At 47.5% G+C, this 20,289-nt stretch overlaps 1 protein-coding gene across 8 annotated transcripts in view; it reads right to left on the bottom strand.

The window, feature by feature from the left end:
- CYRIB (CYFIP related Rac1 interactor B) overlaps window positions 1–20,289 on the bottom strand; it is a 134,959-nt gene that overhangs the window by 47,111 nt on the left and 67,559 nt on the right. For 5 of the 8 annotated variants that reach the window (XM_083144847.1, XM_083144842.1, XM_083144841.1 and 2 more), the window contains exon 2: window positions 10,330–10,405. The exons of the other annotated variants lie outside the window; for them this stretch is intronic. The gene's annotated coding sequence lies outside the window, so the exon portion shown is untranslated. The remainder of the gene's footprint in view (window positions 1–10,329; window positions 10,406–20,289) is intronic. 8 annotated transcript variants of the gene reach the window in all.

Raw genomic sequence — 20,289 nt, forward strand, 5'->3', positions numbered from 1 at the left:
TTTAAGAAAGTTGGTGCCGTGAATGCCCAAATTACGTAATACCCCTCTACTGTACCTCTGCACCATTATACACATAGCACCTCTGCTGTACCTCTCCATCTCTATACATATACCCCTCTGCTGTTCCTCTCCATCTCTATACATACCCCCTCTACTGCACTCCTCCATCTCTATACACATACCCCTCAGCTGTACCTCTCCACCTTTATACACATACCCCCTTCTGCTGTACCTCTGCACCTTTATACACATACCCCCTTCTGCTGTACCTCTCCATCTCTATACTTATACCCCTCTGCTGTACCTCTCCATCTCTATACATATACCCCTCTACTGCACCTCTCCATACATACCCCTCTACTGCACCTATCCATCTCTATACACATACCCTTCTGCTGTACCTCTCCATCACTATACATATACCCCTTTACTGCACCTCTCCATACATACCCCTCTACTGCACCTATCCATCTCTATACACATATACCCCTCAGCTGTACCTCTACATCTCTATACACATACCCCTCTACTGCACCTCTCCACTTTTATACACATACCCCCTCTGCTGTACTTCTCCACCTTTATACACATACCCCCTCTGCTGTACCTCTCCACCTTTATACACATACCCCCTTCTGCTGTACCTCTCCATCTCTATACATATACCCCTCAGCTGTACCTCTACATCTCTATACACATACCCCTCTACTGCACCTCTCCACTTTTATACACATACCCCCTCTGCTGTACCTCTCCACCTTTATACACATACCCCCTCTGATGTACCTCTCCACCTTTATACACATACCCCCTTCTGCTGTACCTCTCCATCTCTATACATATACCCCTCTGCTGTACCTCTCCATCTCTATACATATACCCCTCTACTGCACCTCTCCATACATACACCTCTACTGCACCTATCCATCTCTATACACATATACCCCTCTGCTGTACCTCTCCATCTCTATACACATACCCCTCTACTGCACCTCTCCATCTCTATACACATACCCCTCTACTGCACCTCTCCACCTTTATACACATACCCCCTCTGCTGCACCTCTCCACCTTTATACACATACCCCCCTCTGCTGTACTTCTCATCTCTATATACATAACCCTCAGCTGTACCTCTCCATCTCTATACACATACCCCTCTACTGCACCTCTCGACCTTTATACACATACCCCCTCTGCTGCACCTCTCCACCTTTATACACATACCCCCTCTGCTGTACTTCTCATCTCTATATACATAACCCTCAGCTGTACCTCTCCATCTCTATACACATACCCCTCTACTGCACCTCTCCACCTTTATACACATACCCCCTCTGCTGCACCTCTCCACCTTTATACACATACCCCCTCTGCTGCACCTCTCCACCTTTATACACATACCCCCTCTGCTGTACCTCTCTATCTCTATACATATACCTTTTCCTGCTGTACCTCTCCATCTCTATACGCATACCCCCTCTACTGCACCTCTCCATCTCTATACACATACCCCCTCTACTGCACCTCTCCATCTCTATACACATTCCCCTCTACTGCACCCCTCCATCGCTATACACATACCCCTCTGCTGTACCCCTCCATCTCTATATACATACCCCCTCTGCTGCACCTCTCCATCTCTATACACATACCCCTCTACTGCACGCCTCCATCTATATACACATACCCCTCTACTGCACCCCTCCATCTCTATATACATACCCCTGTACTGCACCCTACCATCTCTATACACATACCTCCCCTGCTGTACCTCTCCATCTCTATACATATACCCATCTGCTTTACCTCTCCATCTCTATACATATACCTTCCCTGCTGTACCTCTTCATCTCTATACATATACCCCTCTGATGTACCTCTCCATCTCTATACATATACCCCTCTACTGCACCCCTCTATCTCTACACATCTGCTGTATCCCTCTGCTGTATCCCTCCGTCTCTATACACATACCCCCTCTACTGTACCTCTCCATCTCTATACACATACCCCTCTGCTGCACCTCTCCACCTCTATATACATACCCCTCTGCTGCACCTCTCCATCTCTATATATATAGCCCTCTGCTGTACCCCTCCATCTCTATACACATACCCCTCTACTGCACCTCTCCATCTCTATACAAATACCCCTCTACTGCACCTCTCCACCTTTATACATATACTCCACTACTGCACCCCTCCATCTCTATATACATACCCCTCTGCTGTACCACTCCATCTCTATATACACATACCCCTCTACTGCACCTCTCCACCTTTATACATATACCCCTCTACTGCACCTCTCCATCTCTATACACATACCCCTCTACTGCACCTCTCAATCTCTATACACATACCCCTCTACTGCACCTATATCCGTATTTGCACAAAGGAAGCACCATCCTGCCCCCCCCCCCCCCCCCTCCACCTAACACTACACTATGTGTGACTCTCTTTCTTTATTTTCAGCTCCGTGGAGACTTCCAGTACAATCCTTCAGAGGTGAAACCTTTGAATTTTGCTCACCATCTGGATGAATACATTCTGATTGATGCATACTTTATACAGATAAACCGATCATATATATTATTTCTACAAGGTGATTTTTGGTGACGATCCCTTTTTCTCCCATCATAATTAAGAAGTTTAGAATTGCACATTGTATTGTATAAAAATCAAAAAGTAAAAATGACTTAAGGTCCATTCACGCGCAGAATTTTTGCATGGGCCACCTAGTGTATTCATATTTCTATTTGTTAGGATTTATAAAGTATATATCCTGAGATTCCGCTTTTGACCACTAGTAGGCGTTGTTTTTTACTGCGGTTCTTGTAAACACGTGAAAAACACTAATACCATAAAATTGAGGTTACAAATCCTTCTCTTTTTAAGAAGCTTAATAATAACAGTAATAATAGTTCCCTTATTAGATATACCAAAATAGGTGTGATCATTGTGACAATAGCATGTGGAATATTGGTAGTCTAATTACTCATAACTTGTGCATAAAAACAGCAATAATTTGCCAATACATATTCAATCACAAGCATTTTCACCTGTTTTTTAATACGTTTTTGCCAATACCTTCTCACTTTTCTGTGGGGGCAAATTGGTTTGGGTGAAAGCAGACCCATACTTGGTTTGAAAAAGCCTGCGAATTCGACAACACACGTGGATCCGCAGCAAACAACAATCGCGGTGCGTGATTTTTTTTTTTTATTGGCACGGAGATAATATGGAACTAACACCATAAAAAAATGCATTTTTATGCCTGGTGAAAATATCGTCCCGGATTGAATACCACCCATAGTAATTTTAAGCTAGAGAACTGTTGTTATGATTATCAAGTTTCTTAAGAATGTTTAGCGACCTCTGTTTATACGGTATAACTAATTGTTATGTCTAGTAAATAGTGAACGAGCAGAATTTTACTGAATAAAACTAACTGATTATAAAATAGATGCGGTTTCCCCATTTTGCACACGGGAAAAATGGGGATGCCATTTAGATGCCTGCTGCAGCACTAGCAGAAATGCGCACTCGCTGCGTAGAAAGACCCATTATTTGCATAATACATATACAGTAGATGAAACTGTGACCGGTCCGAAAACGCAGCAAATCGCTACAATTACTCATTTTGTTTTACAGCCTAACTTGCACTAGACAGATACAACAATGAATTGCTGAGTTTCAGTGCAAATGTTGACCTAAACCCATTGGCAGTAAATGATCCTTAGAGACTTACAAAGATATAATGTATTAGACATTTTATTGAGCCTACCACATCATGTGGTATAAAATTACTCACCAAAGCGATTTGAAATTCATTTTAAAACCCGTAGTAATAATCATTTGCCACTAGGTGGCAGCGCAACACCTAATCTACAAGCTGCGGAATTGAATGAAGAACGTCTGAAATGCCACTTGCGGCATCACCAACTGACCGCAGAGCTCATACAATACAGGCGCAATGTCGGCTATTTAAATATGGTTTAAGTTCATTTTTAATATTTAAAAGGCATTTAGTAAAAAGGGAAAAATACAAATTTTCACGTAGGAGCGGACTAATTGGGGTGGGAAATAAGCGGTTTAGCTGTTGATGAACTACACATCCCAGAATGCTTTGCATCAGTTTCAGCATGGCCAAATAGCAAAAATAAGGCAAGGCATGCTGGGATGTGTAGTTCATCAACAGCTGTAGGGCGGCCAATTTCCCACCTCCGACTGCTAGAGTGACACATCATTATCACAGAAGAGGTGTCAGTTAAAGGTCTACTAGGTGGCTGGAGAGGATCCGCAGGAAGCAGTGTTGCGGTCACCGCCGTACCCAGTAGATACCAGTGGCACCTGCAGACCTGCCGCATCATAAGTCACCGCTAGACAGCAGGGATGTTTTTTATTATTGACAAACTAAATCACGTCAACATTAGGATTGTCGACATGGTCAATGCTAACATGACAAATATGTCCACAATACGAATGTTGACAAAGTATACCACACCTACTTCCATGCTGAAACCAAAAGCACTCCCACCCACATAGATTGACAACACTCTAAGCCAGTGGTTCCCAACCCTGGTCCTCAAGTACCCCCAGCAGTGCATGTTTTCCAGGTCACCCGGCAGCTGCACTCATTATTCAGACACATTTTAAAAGATCCACAGGTGGAGCTAATTATGTCACTTGTGATTCTGTGTGGCGACCTGGAAAACATGCACTGTTGGGGGTACTTGAGGACCAGGGTTGGGAACCACTGCTCTAAGCTGTCAATCTACGTAGAAGGATGCGCTGTAGAATTCTTTTGATGGTTATTATAGTTTGCTAATACAAATTAATAATCTGCTACTGTAAACTTTTGATATACAATTGCAATGACTTATAATTACTACCTAAAGGTAGGCACACATGACCTAATCTAGATCTCCCAGTAGACTATTTTAGTGTGGCGCCGCGCCCTGCCCTCATGGCGGCACTCCGCTGAAGCAGTCTTCCCTTTGTCATGCCCACCTGCGGGCTGCAGTGTCCCACACGAAGGAAATGTTCTGGTTTAGTGATCACTGCCGATGAATCGATGCGGTGAGGGGAGACCATGGGGCATCCTGGCATCTCCGAAAATGCTGGCCACGCCCCCAAGAGCGATCAATATGAGGCCACGCCTCATTTATCACTTTTATATGAAATAGATATCGACATAGCTAAAGTCGACAGGGTTGGAAGGTTGTAAAGCATTGGCAAGGTCGACAAGGGTTTTTCACTTTTTTTTTTGAGCAGACATGTGCCGACAGGCGGTATTTCATGTCCTAGGGCATGTAGGGAGAATAGTGTGCAAGGCGCAGTGAGCCATGTGGTACATTTTGAGGGTGACTATGTCGACATTTGTGTCGACATTGTTTGTGTGTGTGTGTGTGTGTGTGTGTATGTGTGTGTGGGGAGAGATTTGGGGGAAGTTGTGTTTAAACTGAAATGTAAACTGCAGTGTAAAATGTGCACACTTCCTGTGCACAAGCACTGATCACACCTGCTGCTAAGTATAGGGCACTGGTCTGGCAACACTTCTGGTGTGATATTTCCACAAGCACTTTTACCACATCCCCAAAAGATAAGTAAAAAGGGCCGATCTGGCGCACTAATTCCTGCGCTCCAAATCTTTTTTTTTTAATAAGAAAAAAAAACCACTCTGAAATATGTACCCTGGAGTAACAGGCCCCATTACAAGGTCGGTTCCCAACCTACGCATTATAAACCAATATTATAAACCAATATTTTATAGAGCACCAACTTATACAGAGTGCTGTACAACGTGGGAATTGCTGTACAGGCCACGGGGATCAGGGGTGTAAAACCTGCTGATGTAGGACACAGGGAAGCGATTGTTTGCTACTGTGTGTACATCTAAGCTATGCAGGCAGAGTCGCAGTTGTGAATTCACACTCAATTGAATATGTAGTGAGACGGAACGGTTATGTGCCAGTTAGAGCGCACACATAGATGGCCCGTCTCTCGTGCGTGACTGTGAAAGAGGCGCCGCATACACAGACGCTTGGCTACGCTCACAGGACACTATTGGGCAGATGTATTAAGCCTGGTGAACTGATAAAGTGGAAGATGATAATGAAGCAGCCAATCAGCTCCTGTCATTTTTCAAACCCAGCCTGTAACTTTACATATAGGGGCTGATTGTCTGCTGCGTTATCACCTAGAAGCTTTATCGCTTCAACAGGCTTAATAAATTTGACCCATAGGTGGGTGGAGATACTGCAACTGCCAGAGGGCTGTTGAAGGTGGGAAAAAAAGGTGGGACAAACAGATCTGTCTCACATCTATTCCCAAGCTGGCGGCAATGAGTTGCTCAGCAGGTGCTATAAACACAGAGGGGTGCACCCCACAACGAAACGCGTCAGTGCACAACTTTGGGAAGACCACCGGACCGATCTTCACAAAATCCTCAGCATATTTCTACCAATCACAGACAAGAAATTAACACTAACTTCACAGAACATGCTGGAGAGGGGGGGGGGGTTAGGCATTTCACAAACGCTGCATGCGGATATAGAATCACCAACAGATTTTTATACAATGGGGTAAGCAGGCAAAATCCCTGATAAGTGCTATGCTAAATGGACAGGCTTGTCAGCAGTAATTAGACATGAAAAATGATCGCGGATAATTAAAACCGGCCAATGGCTGATGAAAACATTCAATACATTGCTGTAAGATGATGCAACGGTTAGTTTGCTGCCTCACAGCACTGAGGTCCTGAGTTCAATAATTTACCAAGACCTAGGGACGGTATGCAATCCTGAATCATGAATGTCGGTCTGTCCCGACAGCAGTGATATTGGCCCGTTTGCAGTTTGCCTGACAGCAAATCGGCAAGCGGGATTCAATGTCCCGTCTGCCGAAAGGGGGCTTGTCCACGTAAACGGCCTTGGACTGTCAAGATACGGCCGGGATCGGGACAATCCATGACCGTTATCGGCTGAACCGTCCTGACAGCTTTTAAAGTCGGGCTCGTTCTGTCGTGATGCCTCTTCAATGCCGACGGTAAAGACAAGTTGAATTGGCACCCGCCGATATTTCCCCTGACGGAAATAGCGGCGGAGCATTGCATACCCCCCCCCCCCCCTAATCAGACTGAAGTTTGTATGTTCTCCCCACATCTGTGCGTGTGATTATAGAGAACTATAGATAGAGATATGGGACATAGACGTACAGCTACGGACAGTGAACAAACGTCTGGATTAATAGCGCGTAGGATTTATTTCTTTAAGACCAGAACCTAGGAACCGGTTTCCTTAGTAGTAATGACTGCGTCTGGATCCAGTTATTATAACGTTAGATTGTATACAATATAAACTGTGCGCTGCGTGTATGAGATTACAGCACAGCCTGATTGATAGGGTTCTCATTTGTGATATTAAATTAGGACCATTTTTTATATATATTATTGTGCTGAAATAAATCCTTTTGTTTTGATTTGATTTCATTACAGATCCCGTTTAATAAATGCTAAGTCTACCATATGGAAGTACTGAGCGGGAGTTCACAACAGGTTATGGGGGTTCTTCTAGTTCATGCTTTCTGACAAAATCCTTCTTAGATGGACAAAACCATGTGCACTGCAGGGGGGCAGATGTTACATGTGCAGAGAGAATTAGATTTGGGTGAGTTATTTTGTTTCTGTGCAGGGAAAATACTGACTGCATGATTTTACACTTCAATATAGATCTCACTTTGAAGAAAAACCCCACCCAAATCTAATTCTCTCTGCACAAGTTACATCTGCCCCACCCGCAGTGCACATGGTTTTGTCCATCTAAGAAGGATTTTGTCAGAAAGAATGGACTAGAATAACCCCCTATGTGAGGGACACACTTCCCCGCAGGCTCACACTTAGCGCCCGGGGGACTGACCGTTACAGAAAAAATACCAATTTTGGTATTTTTTGCAATAAAATTAGACTGTAAAAATATATTACACGTGTAACCTAAAAGCTATTACTTCCAATATTGAACAGAAGGGCATGTCGCCTTACACCATAGAATATGTATAGATGGCTACGGCAAACTTTTATTCAGCTATTTTGGAACTAAAAGTCCCAGCAAGCCTTGCCAGTAGGGATGCCAATCCCGGGGCATTTACAGTATATGCTCAATCCCAGGATTCCAGGTTTGGCATCCCGAATGAAAAAAAAAAATGGCACCTCTCACACACATTAACTTATGCGGGCAGTGCGGTCAGGAACAGGGCGAGCGGGAGAGGAAGAGCGTCTGCACAACTGAGGGGGTCCGGGATTAGAGAGCGGCAGGGTGGGGGCACGTCCGGAGGGCTACGCAGCATGACCTCTAACTGCGTTACGCTTCCCAGAGCTGAAAAGCGGGGACGGGACCAGCAATAGACTGCACATCAGCAGTCCAATCCCGGGATTCAAATACTGCCAATTTTGTAGCCAAATCCCAGGATGCCACCGATCCTGGGATTGGCTATTCTACTTGCTGGCCAAGTAAGCTGGTACACGTAGGACCATATATCACCTACTGGACTTGTTCCGCTATAGATATAGAATAATTATACATACTACTGGTATGTAATTGTTGAAGGAATGTCTCTGACAACAGAGGGCGCTATAACATACACAGTCAATGAAAACACAATAAATGGATAGTTCTATAACATTCATAAAAGAAGGGTTTGCTTTTAAAATGTATTTCTATAAAACATAATGGGGCAGATGTATGAATCAGCGATAAGGGCGAAGAAGTGAGCCAGAGGAGACGTGGCCCATGGCAACCAATCAGCTGCTCTGTAGACTTTTATATTATGCAAATTATAGATGTTACTTCCGTGCTGATTGATGCATTTTACCTGTACTCTATTTACTTACTGTAATGTCAAGTTGAGGGCAGACCTGCTGCTTGGGGGGGCGTGAGGGAGGGGTGGGGACAGACCCACTGCTGGGGGGGGGGGGGGCGCGGGCAGACCTGCTGCTGGGGGGGGCGCGGGCAGACCTGCTGCTTGCGGGGGGTGCGAGCAGACCCGCCGCTCACCTGTTGGCTGTGGTGTATAATGGTGGGCGTGTGCTGTAGCCCTGGCTGGGGGTGTGTATAACGCTGGTCTATTTTTTATCATATTGTTGCTTTAGATGGGAGATTGGGTGGGGGTATTCAATTATTATTATTTATCACACTGATCATGCGCAGACACACCAGGTTTTGTTTTTAGGCGAGACCTAAAAAAGTCTGGACGCCCATCGCACATTTTACCTCGCCAGCACAAGGGGTGCAAGCTGAAATGTCTCCCCACAACTCAGCGCACTCAAATGGAGCAACATCTGGATTTTTCCATTGGGCGCCATTTAGTGGGGGAGAAAATCTGAATCCCACCCCACAGGGAAGATAGATCAAATCTTGTAGAGCGTTGTCCATAACAACCAATCAGCTTCCAACTGTCATGTTACATGTGCTATAAAAATAACACATACATATTTCCCTGAAAAAGGCCCCAGGTTAATAAGTAGGCACCGGTCACCTAAATGCTGTTCAGCCCTCTCATGGGCTGAACCAAATTGAAGGCTATCAGTTCAGTGGGCATCACAAAGGCATGTAGTGTGGCACAGTAACAGACTACAGCATACCATGAAGGGACACAATGCTCTGTTCCTGCACAGTCCAAAATTCAAAGAAGGGAGGCTCACCAACTGCCAGTTAGTATGGGGTGGCAGTTGGTGTGGCTCCCCTATTTGAATTTAGGATTGTTCTGCACACCCACATCTACAAATGCCACTGGCAAGGAAGTCCAGGAACAGAGCATTTTATCCCTGCTGGAATGGGTCATGTTGGGAGGTATGCCACAGTAGTGTTCATCGTAGCACCCTGCATCTTTCAAAACATGTGTAGTTCCCTTTCCCTGCCTGCGCTGTCCCTCTCTGCTGCGGTGGTTCTAGCACAGAGTGATCTGTATTTCAGCACAGATATGCAGACCAGATTTTGTTAGAAGCACCATGGCAGGGAAGAGGAAAGGTGCAGTGTATTAGAATGAACACTACTACACTGGAGTGTGCCTAGATTCTTTATAACACGTACTCTGTATTATGAGGCTTGTGCCTATTATAAGGATTACATTCTCACTGTTTGTCACCTGAATTCAAGACCAAACAGAGGATGGGTCCGGAGGAGTTATGCAGCCGGCTAACATTCACAGGCGAGGAGCACAAGTCCTTTCTTGCAGCTCCCTGTGGTTATTTGCCGTCATGCTGGAAACATCTCAGAATACGGGAGGATTTGCTAACTTGTTAAGAGAGGACAGCTGTACAAATATTTACCGGCAGATGAGAGACTCTTCAAGTGGTCCAGAGATTCCCCTCTACAGCAGACGAAGAGCTGCGTGTTCCCGAGGACCTGAAAGGAAGCGAAACCCACAAATCAGCAGGCAGACCAAAAGCACAAACTACAAACAGAACCTACAGTACGGTCCGGGCCACCAAACCTTCCATACAGAGATCATTTCATGTGCATAAAACATTGCAGGGTCCTGTCTACAACTACACCCGTCGCCATATGTACACACTTTTGTGGCCGGTGCACACCCTCTTGCAATTTTAATAAACAGAAGATTTTATCTTTCATGAGTTTTTCACCATAAATACATCCAACACCCAAAGCTGTACTGAGATAATGTCATAGGACGAGCGAAACAAATCACGCTTTGGTGGCATTGGAAAATGACATGAGGCAAGGAAGAGGACAGCATCACAAAGCATAAAACGAGGGTTCTGTGACCCCGCCCTGGACACGCCCACCAGGAAGTAGTTCTCTATGCATCCAATTAGCCACGTTCCAGGAACGCGTGAGGAAGACGGTGTTCGCAAACCATGCCCACATTTTCTGCATTTGTGTCTTTTGCATACAGCGCTCCCAATCTACAAAGCCTTCCAGCCATTATCACCCTACTGATTGATGTATTACATACTTATGTGCACCAACAGCTCCCTGGCAGATCACATAATTGGATTATACAACATTCCCTAAAGCCATTTGTTTCTGTAAGAAAATCTAGTCCACCATCCTCTTCTCTTTCGCACTGCAAATTGCACCCCCATCCCCTGATCACAGAAAATCAGTCTTTATAGACGGGCTCCGCTCCTGTGTCACTTTTAGGAAAATGACTGCAACACATTACAGAATAAACAGCGTATTTAGGACTCTTACACACCGACGTTAGGAAATAATGTTATTTCGAAATAAAAGGAATTACCGAAACATGAACAAATCGGAGAATGATAATAAGGTTTGCCTAAAAGAAATATAGAAGGTAACATCTAAAACAACTATTATTTATTTTATTTATTAACAGTTTCTTATATAGCGCACACATATTCCGCAGCGCTTTACAAAGTATAGTTGAACATTCACATCAGTCCCTGCCCCAGTGGAGCTTACAATCTATGTTCCCTACCACATCATTCTAGGGTTCATTTTTGTTGGGAGACAATTAGCCTACCAGTATATTTTTGGATTGTGGGAGGAAACAGGAGTACCCGGAGGAAACCCACGCAAGCACGGGGAGAATATACAAACTCAGCACAGTTAGAGCCATGGTGGGCTATGCTTTGTGTCCCGGCACCTTGGGTAAGATGGAGAGAAACCATCGGGTTATCCCCCCCATCGATGGCGAAACTATTCTACATAGGTCATAAACCATCAATGATTTTGAATCACCGATGGTCACCCTTACTTACAGTTGAGGGGGGATGAGTATGTATCAAATCTTGGAGAGTGATAAAACGGTCAGAGACAAAGTACAGATGAGCTCTGTACTTTTGTAAAATATATGGTAGAAGCTGATTGGCTAGTACTTTATCTCTCCCTGAGCTTTGATAAATAACCCCCCCTTTAGGGCCGCATTTAGAGGCGGGCACAATTAGCATCGCCGCGGTAACATTGAACGCAGCAGCGATGCAAAAATATCCACAGGAGGCGACAGAGAAGACAACACCTCCTGTCAGCATTGCAGATCCGAGTGCTGTGCTTGAAGATGTAGCACCGGATCACCATGGCTACCATCGGTCACGGCCTAAAGGTTTGCTGGCGCCTGGAAATCCTCTGCTGGTACAAGGTAATCTGTATTGGAAAACGGGGACCCTGCCCTTGGCAGGTCTACAAAAAAGGGAAGTCACGCCCCTGTTTTATACAAATAAACCTGGTTGCTGCCTTCTCACAGGCCTCAAATTGCTGCAACCGGACAAACAGGCTGCGTCCTCGGGGCCCTGCGAACGATCTCGCAGCACTCATTCTGCACAAGTAGAGACTGGGAACTGTGCGCACAACCACAATGGTGCGTTCACTGCATGCAAACTGTAGGGTTAGTGTACAACTCCGCATCAGGCCTTGGGGAGAACATACAAACCCTACACAGAGCCATAGTTGGGGTGGTACAAGACCGCAATACTAGATAAACCCTTAATAATTTGTATTGTGTGTAAGATTTTTTTTCTTAAACATCGATAATGAATATATGTCTGAAACAGGATAACACAAGTTCCCAGCTTCTACGAAATACCTTGCCTGAGGATACACAGAAATCCCAGAGAGGCTCCAGTAATGAGGTTTAACCAGTTTCAGGGTCTGTGGGCTCTCTTCTCCTTCAGTCTGTGATACTCTGGGTGGGGGGGGGTCAGAGGTGATGGCGTAGGAGTGTAGGTCCTTCTTGTATGGAGGTCCTCAAGAGGAATTGGGTTTTATTACTAGGTGTTATCTGGTCCTGTTACTCTAGTGCCAGTACTGCAGTTAAAGGGGCACAGTTTCCATAGCGACTGCAGATCCTTTATGAAGTTGTAGGAGAAAGCAAAGCTGGTTCAGGAGAAGACTACAGTACGACAGAAGATACCTGGCAAATGTTTTGTTGGCATGGGGAAGTGCCAGGTCACGTCATGAAAATCACAAATTCCATTGCCACCTGTCCCGACACTCTCACACAAGATCAGCGCACTTACTTCCTGAAATACTCTGGGCAGTTGTGAACATGTTTTGCCCGGCTTGTCCTACCTGGATGTTCACTCAATACAATATCCAGGACAGCAGGAGACTATGGCCACAAATGTGACGGCCTGGGGAATGGCGTTATTGTACCGCTGGTTAGAGAGGTGAATGCGGTATTGTGCAGAAGACGAGCTATGAGGAATGTCACTAGTTTACGGGACTATATACACACACACTTGTCTGAGAACACACTGAAATCATTCTCCAAACATTACAGAATGTGAATGTAATGAGGGGACAATCAGACAGCCAGACTATTAGCTAAACCCACTCACACACAGGGACACAAATACGCAGCTCGATCCACTTATCTGCACAGCAATAAACATACTCATTGTACAAGTACCTTGTACAAAATCACTCACCCGCCCTTCCCACACTGGTGCACCATCACACCCGCCCTTCCCACACTGGTGAACCATCCTACCCGCCCTTCCCACACTGGTGCACCATCCTACCCGCCCTTCCCACACTGGTAAACCATCACACCCGCCCTTCCCACACTGGTGAACCATCACACCCGCCCTTCCCACACTGGTGCACCATCACACCCGCCCTTCCCACACTGGTGCACCATCCTACCCGCCCTTCCCACACTGGTGCACCATCACACCCGCCCTTCCCACACTGGTGCACCATCACACCCGCCCTTCCCACACTGGTGCACCATCACACCCGCCCTTCCCACACTGGTGCACCATCACACCCGCCCTTCCCACACTGGTGCACCATCACACCCGCCCTTCCCACACTGGTGCACCATCACACCCGCCCTTCCCACACTGGTGCACCATCACACCCGCCCTTCCCACACTGGTGCACCATCACACCCGCCCTTCCCACACTGGTGCACCATCACACCCGCCCTTCCCACACTGGTGCACCATCACACCCGCCCTTCCCACACTGGTGAACCATCACACCCAACCTTCCCACACTGGTGCACCATCACACCCGCCCTTCCCACACTGGTGCACCTTTACACCCGCCCTTCCCACACTGGTGAACCATCACACCCGACCTTCCCACACTGGTGCACCATCACACCCGCCCTTCCCACGCTGGTGCACCATCACACCCGCCCTTCCCACGCTGGTGCACCTTTACACCTGCCTTTCCCATGCTGGTGCACCATCACACCCGCCCTTACAACGCTGGTGCACCATCACACCGGCCCTTCCCACACTGGTGCACCATCACACCCGCCCTTCCCACACTGGTGAACCATCACACCCGACCTTCCCACGCTGGTGCACCATCACACCCGCCCTTCCCACACTGGTGCACCATCACACCCGCCCTTCCCACGCTGGTGCACCATCACACCCGCCCTTACAACACTGGTGCACCATCACACCCGCCCTTCCCACGCTTGTGCACCATCACACGCGCCCTTCCCACACTGGTGCACTCACACATACCCACGCTGGTGCACCATCATCCCTGCCCTTCCCATGCAGGTGCACCATCACACCTACTTATTCTGGTGCACCATCACACCCACCCTACCCACACTGGTGCACTCATACATACCCACCCTTCCCACACTCACACATACCCATGATGGTGCACCACCTGTACTCAAACCTACACTACTTTTTGCAATGGTCTACCTTGCACAGCCTTGTTTTATGCCTCTTGTCGCCATTTAACAACAAAATAAAATAAAAACAACAATACAGGAACATTCATGAGAGATGCAGGGTGGTTCTAAGCCAGAGATGGGCAGCTTATGGTTCGCCGGATGCTGATGAACTAAGTATCCCAGCATGCCCAGCCGGCAGCCCATAGTTTCACAACAGCTCCCATGCCCTACTTATAACATGCAGAGTTTGTATATTCTACCCATACTTGCGTGGGTTTCCTCTGGGTACTCCGGTTTCCAACCCACAATTCAAAAATATACTGGTAGGTTAACTGGTTCCTGACAAAATGAACCCTAGAATGTCTGTGTGTGTGCATGTACATGTGATAGGGAATATAGATTGTAAGCTCCACTGGGGCAGGGACTGATGTTAATGGTCAATTACTCTCTGTAATGCGCTGTGGAATATGTGTGCGCTATATAAATAACTGGTAATAAATAATAAACAAACATGGTTATTCTGCAACTTCCTCATTCGGAGCCCTCACGTACCCCCCTGTAATCACAGAAACGGGAACCCAGCACTGAATGAGGAAGCTCACACACACAGCACCTTCCTCTCTGCTGCTATTAAGCCAGGCTGCTTCCTGTACCACATCTCTACCAGCCACATAATTCTGTGCAGGACACTATATTGTGGCTGCTCGTGGCAAGGAAAGGGTTACAACAAATTGTACATTTACACACCTAAAAAATGAACTAATATGCAAAAATCAACAGAAATAATGACGTAAATGCTGTAATGTACAACAAAACCAGAGGTCTATTCCCAGCAAATACAAGGGAAGTCGTCCCCAACCATAGTGAGCGTGCACTCGTGTGATATTCCGGTTCTCACGCTTACGCTGGTCACATGGAGAAGACCACTCCTGGACAGCCACAGATCTGTCTGCTCAGTGGTCATGTCTAATGTGGGCATTATTAGTGTCCCTGGCCACTGGAAGTAATATCCGTGCATGCGAGTCTAGAACAAGGACGAGCTCTGAAAGTAAATGGGATGCCATCATTCGTCACCAGTCAGATAATATTATTCGGTGCCCTGCGATCAGGTATTAACCACACAGCCAGTAAGTGTGTAGCCCAGGACATACTCGGCGGCTGCGATCGAAACAGTCAGATCAGTGCCAGAACGGAGGTCACATGACTTCCCTTCAAACACCTGGCCACGCCTGCGTTTCCCCTGACACTCCCAGACCACGTCCGGTTACCGCTCCCTCAAACGTCGGCTTCCGGTCAATCACCTTTATTTTATGCGTACTACGGACCGTTCGAATGCACATTGTGCCGATAATCGTCCAGTCTGCAAATTCACAGCCCTGCGATCATGTCTGAATTAGACCCAGTGTATGAGCCACTTACAGGTATCTGATTGGTCCAGAAGTTTCCGGGCCGTTTGGCCAGGGAGCCGGTGACTTACACAAACATCTGTAATCTACTGCAGCCTAATGGACGGTCCCGGCGGTTTAATACTATGAAAATCACTACAAGGTCCAGCTGGCTGCAATCGGCAACTCGTTGCTCTACTGCCCCTCGTGAAAAGCCTGCGCCAACCATCGTATTGTACAAGTGCATCCGGTGATACCAGTACACATACATAGTACCAATGTGTGACTTTCGCCAACAGACCATCGCATTGCAATACACAGAAATGATTTATAGCAGCAACAATTAGAGAAGTGAAAAAAAAAAACCCAAGAGGAATAAATGTGTTATTGAGGCAGCAATAAAGGGAATGATATGTGACAGATCCATGCAGAGATGTCATGCTATTTGTTTGGCCTGTGCGGCCTGACCTTTAAGTACGGAAGGCGTGCATTCCCCCCACAGAGATCATTCTTGGAAGCGTTCCCAATCTGACTCCCCGACACAGGAGCAAGCAGCCAAACATTCATTTACTATTGGCAGGGATGGTGCAGGTTGTGGGGCAGCGGGGTATTACAGATGCAGGGGCTCATTCTCACACCTCTCCATAGGCTGCGGTAGAGGGCTCGCTAGCTGATGCTAATGTAAGAAGTCTTACCAGATATGCATGTGATAATCAACCCAACCCACTGTTTGTATGTGTACTGTGGGGACTTGCTGGGTGCAAAAGATCAGTCAGAAACTGGTGCCCCATCTGTGTCCGCACACTGCGCACGAGCATGGAAGTCAGCCTGTTCAGTGCGCCCAGTACCTGCTCAGAAACACATTTACCGACAGAGTCAGATGGATCAATCTGTACACACACAGTCCATGCGGGTACGCACGGCACATGCAGGTATGCGTTACATCTGTCCGCATTTCCTCTTGCTCAGAAACAGTAGCGTAATTTAGGGCTAAACTCCCAAGGAGGTCTCCGAACCAGATATTGGCCTGGACTCATAATCGCACGTTAGGACTATAGTCACGCAAATGGCCAAAGTTTTATCTTCTGTGCATGCGTTCTGATTGGTACTGCACGGAGACGTGGAACACATTTGGATGAAGGCATTCAGTGCAATTCCTGGTAGGCAACAGATTAAGCAGACGCAAGTTTGTCACTAATCAGAGGCATCCAAAGACACACAGTCGCTAAGGCAGGTGGCAATGGTCAGGTGCAGGGGATGTAGTCAGGATACCAGCACTCGCCGCCTGCTCCAGAATCGTAACAGTGAGTATTCGGGTTAGGTTAAGATCGGCTGCGAGAGGGCAGCGGTTAGGAATCGGCTGCGAGAGGGCAGCGCAAGAGGGCAGCGGTTAGGAATCGGCTGCGAGAGGGCAGCGCAAGAGGGCAGCCGCTAGGAATCGGCTGCGAGAGGGCAGCGCAAGAGGGCAGCCGCTAGGGATCGGCTGCGAGAGGGCAGCCGCTAGGGATCGGCTGCGAGAGGGCAGCCGCTAGGGATCGGCTGCGAGAGGGCAGCCGCTAGGGATCGGCTGCGAGAGGGCAGCCGCTAGGGATCGGCTGCGAGAGGGCAGCCGCTAGGGATCGGCTGCGAGAGGGCAGCCGCTAGGGATCGGCTGCGAGAGGGCAGCCGCTAGGGATCGGCTGCGAGAGGGCAGCCGCTAGGGATCGGCTGCGAGAGGGCAGCCGCTAGGGATCGGCTGCGAGAGGGCAGCCGCTAGGGATCGGCTGCGAGAGGGCAGCCGCTAGGGATCGGCTGCGAGAGGGCAGCCGCTAGGGATCGGCTGCGAGAGGGCAGCCGCTAGGGATCGGCTGCGAGAGGGCAGCCGTTAGGGATCGGCTGCGAGAGGGCAGCCGTTAGGGATCGGCTGCGAGAGGGCAGCCGTTAGGGATCGGCTGCGAGAGGGCAGCCGTTAGGGATCGGCTGCGAGAGGGCAGCCGTTAGGGATCGGCTGCGAGAGGGCAGCCGTTAGGGATCGGCTGCGAGAGGGCAGCGCTTAGGGATCGGCTGCGAGAGGGCAGCGCTTAGGGATCGGCTGCGAGAGGGGAGGGAGGAGTTGGGGGCTAGGCTGCGGGGGGGAGGGAAGGTGATAGGCTAAATGGGCAACTAGAACAAAGCTCCTGACTTCTGCTAGATGAACATCCATACTTACTATAAAACTATATAATACAACGGTTATAAGGAGAAAAAAGGCAAGAAAGTGACTATGCGATAAACCACTGTAAGTGTAATGGTGCATTGCCAATACAGCTCTGACAGCCCATCTCTGCAGTGATGGCTACTGACATCTGCATTTCCTTATCAGAGATCTGTTCCTGCACTCAATTATGGCCACCACTGCTTTACCGCAAATATACTATGGTGACTGCTATATCTTGGCATAGACATCAGCAGTTAATAGCGAGTATTGATCTGCTTCTGTTCACTACCCATAGATCAGCCGTATTCCTGGAGAGCTCAGCCGCAAGCTTGCCACAGACACACACACAAAAGAGATTATTAAAGCTTAAATTGCTTCATCATTTCTTAAAGAGCAAGTAAGGATACTGCCCGAGATTCCTGCCAATGATCGGTATGGATTCTGGGTTTTGCGGTCATGTCTGTCCATGTACGTCCAACCGCGCAGTCTTCTGCTGCTATTCTAGGAGAGGGGGGATCTGGGGCAGGCAGGGTGTGAGTGACGGCTTGGCAAACATGCCACGGACAAATGGTTTGATCGATTGATAAAACAGGGGAGGGGGCAGTAACACCACAATTCCGAGATTCCAGTGACGCTTCTGGAGATGGGAGAGAATCTTTTGATCTCTGTATGATGGCATCGGTCATTGGGTTGACCCCTTAGGTCGACAGGGTTGGAAGGTCGACAATGGGCAAGGTTGACAGTCAAAAGGTTGACACGAGTTTTGTCATAATCGACATTCGGGACAACGTCAAAGTGTACTGTGTCCTCTCGCCATGCTTCAGGCGCGGTGCCTCGTTGCGCTCGGAATACTAGTCTATTCTTCCTGGGCATGGGCGTCTGTAGTCTGCTGCGGTAAACGCAAGTGTACAGACCAGGCATCGTCTGACTGCCGGCACACGTCGGGATGGGATTATGACAGCAGAAGGTTCTATTTCCACACCAGTCTACATGCCTGTGTCAACATAAAACAGATGACTGTTAATGACGGGATACGATCGTATTGTCAACACCACTTAGGTCGACAGTCATTAGGTCGACACCGTTGGGTCAACATGGGACAAGTGTTAGGTCGACATGGTTTTTTTTACTGTTTTTTGAGCCGACATGTGCCGACAGGCAGTATTTCATGCCCTACCATCCAGATTAGTGCATGGTGGGAGAACAGAATAGTGTGCCCGAAGCATCGAAAACGATGCGAGGGTCTGCGGTTGACTTACAACTGTGTCCATGTTGACTGTGTCGACATTCGGGTAAAAGAAAACCCAGTAATAAAACCATGTCAACCTTCTGACCTATCAACCTAACCCATGTTGACCTAACGCTGTGTCGACCTAAACCCATGTCGACATTGTCCCATTTCGACCTTGCTACCTGTCGACTTAAGTGGCGTCGACAATACATTCCACACCCTTAATGCCACCAGTAACAGGACTACAGAAACCACAGAGACACCACAGTTCCACAACAAACACTGCACTTAACTGGGGTTCATTTGAGCACCATGCACTTCTCAAAACCCGTGCACTTCCTCTTTCCTGCCTGGGGTTTCGCTCTGCACTGTGGTCGTTCTAGCACAGTGTGATCTGTACATAATTGCTGAGAAACAGACCAGAATGTGTTAGAACCACCACAGAAAGCAACCCCCCCAGGCAGGGAAGAGGAACTGCATGGGTTTTGAAAGTTTCAGGCTGCTCGATCAATCTTGGCATTCAGTTGCCCTAAGCAGTCCAAACAGCGGAGCGTGGTCTAATTCACAGCGCCCGTGAAAAACGATAAACTTTCATAAAAAGCCATGAAACGCGACAGGTTGCGTTCTCTCGAAGACAAATCAATTCATTAATATTCATTAAGATGTAATGTAACGGAGAGGTATTCCCACCATGTCTGTGACACTTACAGCTACTTGCTTTGAAATCGGATCATTATCATGCAAGGAAACCAAAACAGCCCTCCCCAGGAATGAAGGAGCCTCGCCATTGGCTGTTCCTCATTCTATTCCGCAGTCTCTGGTGTTTAATTAGCTCGCTCTTTGGGGACTGAAGCCCACCGCTGATAA

The sequence above is a fragment of the Crinia signifera genome, chromosome 5 (genome assembly GCF_055691185.1).
Source record: "Crinia signifera chromosome 5, ASM5569118v1, whole genome shotgun sequence".
Lineage (NCBI taxonomy): Eukaryota > Metazoa > Chordata > Amphibia > Anura > Myobatrachidae > Crinia > Crinia signifera.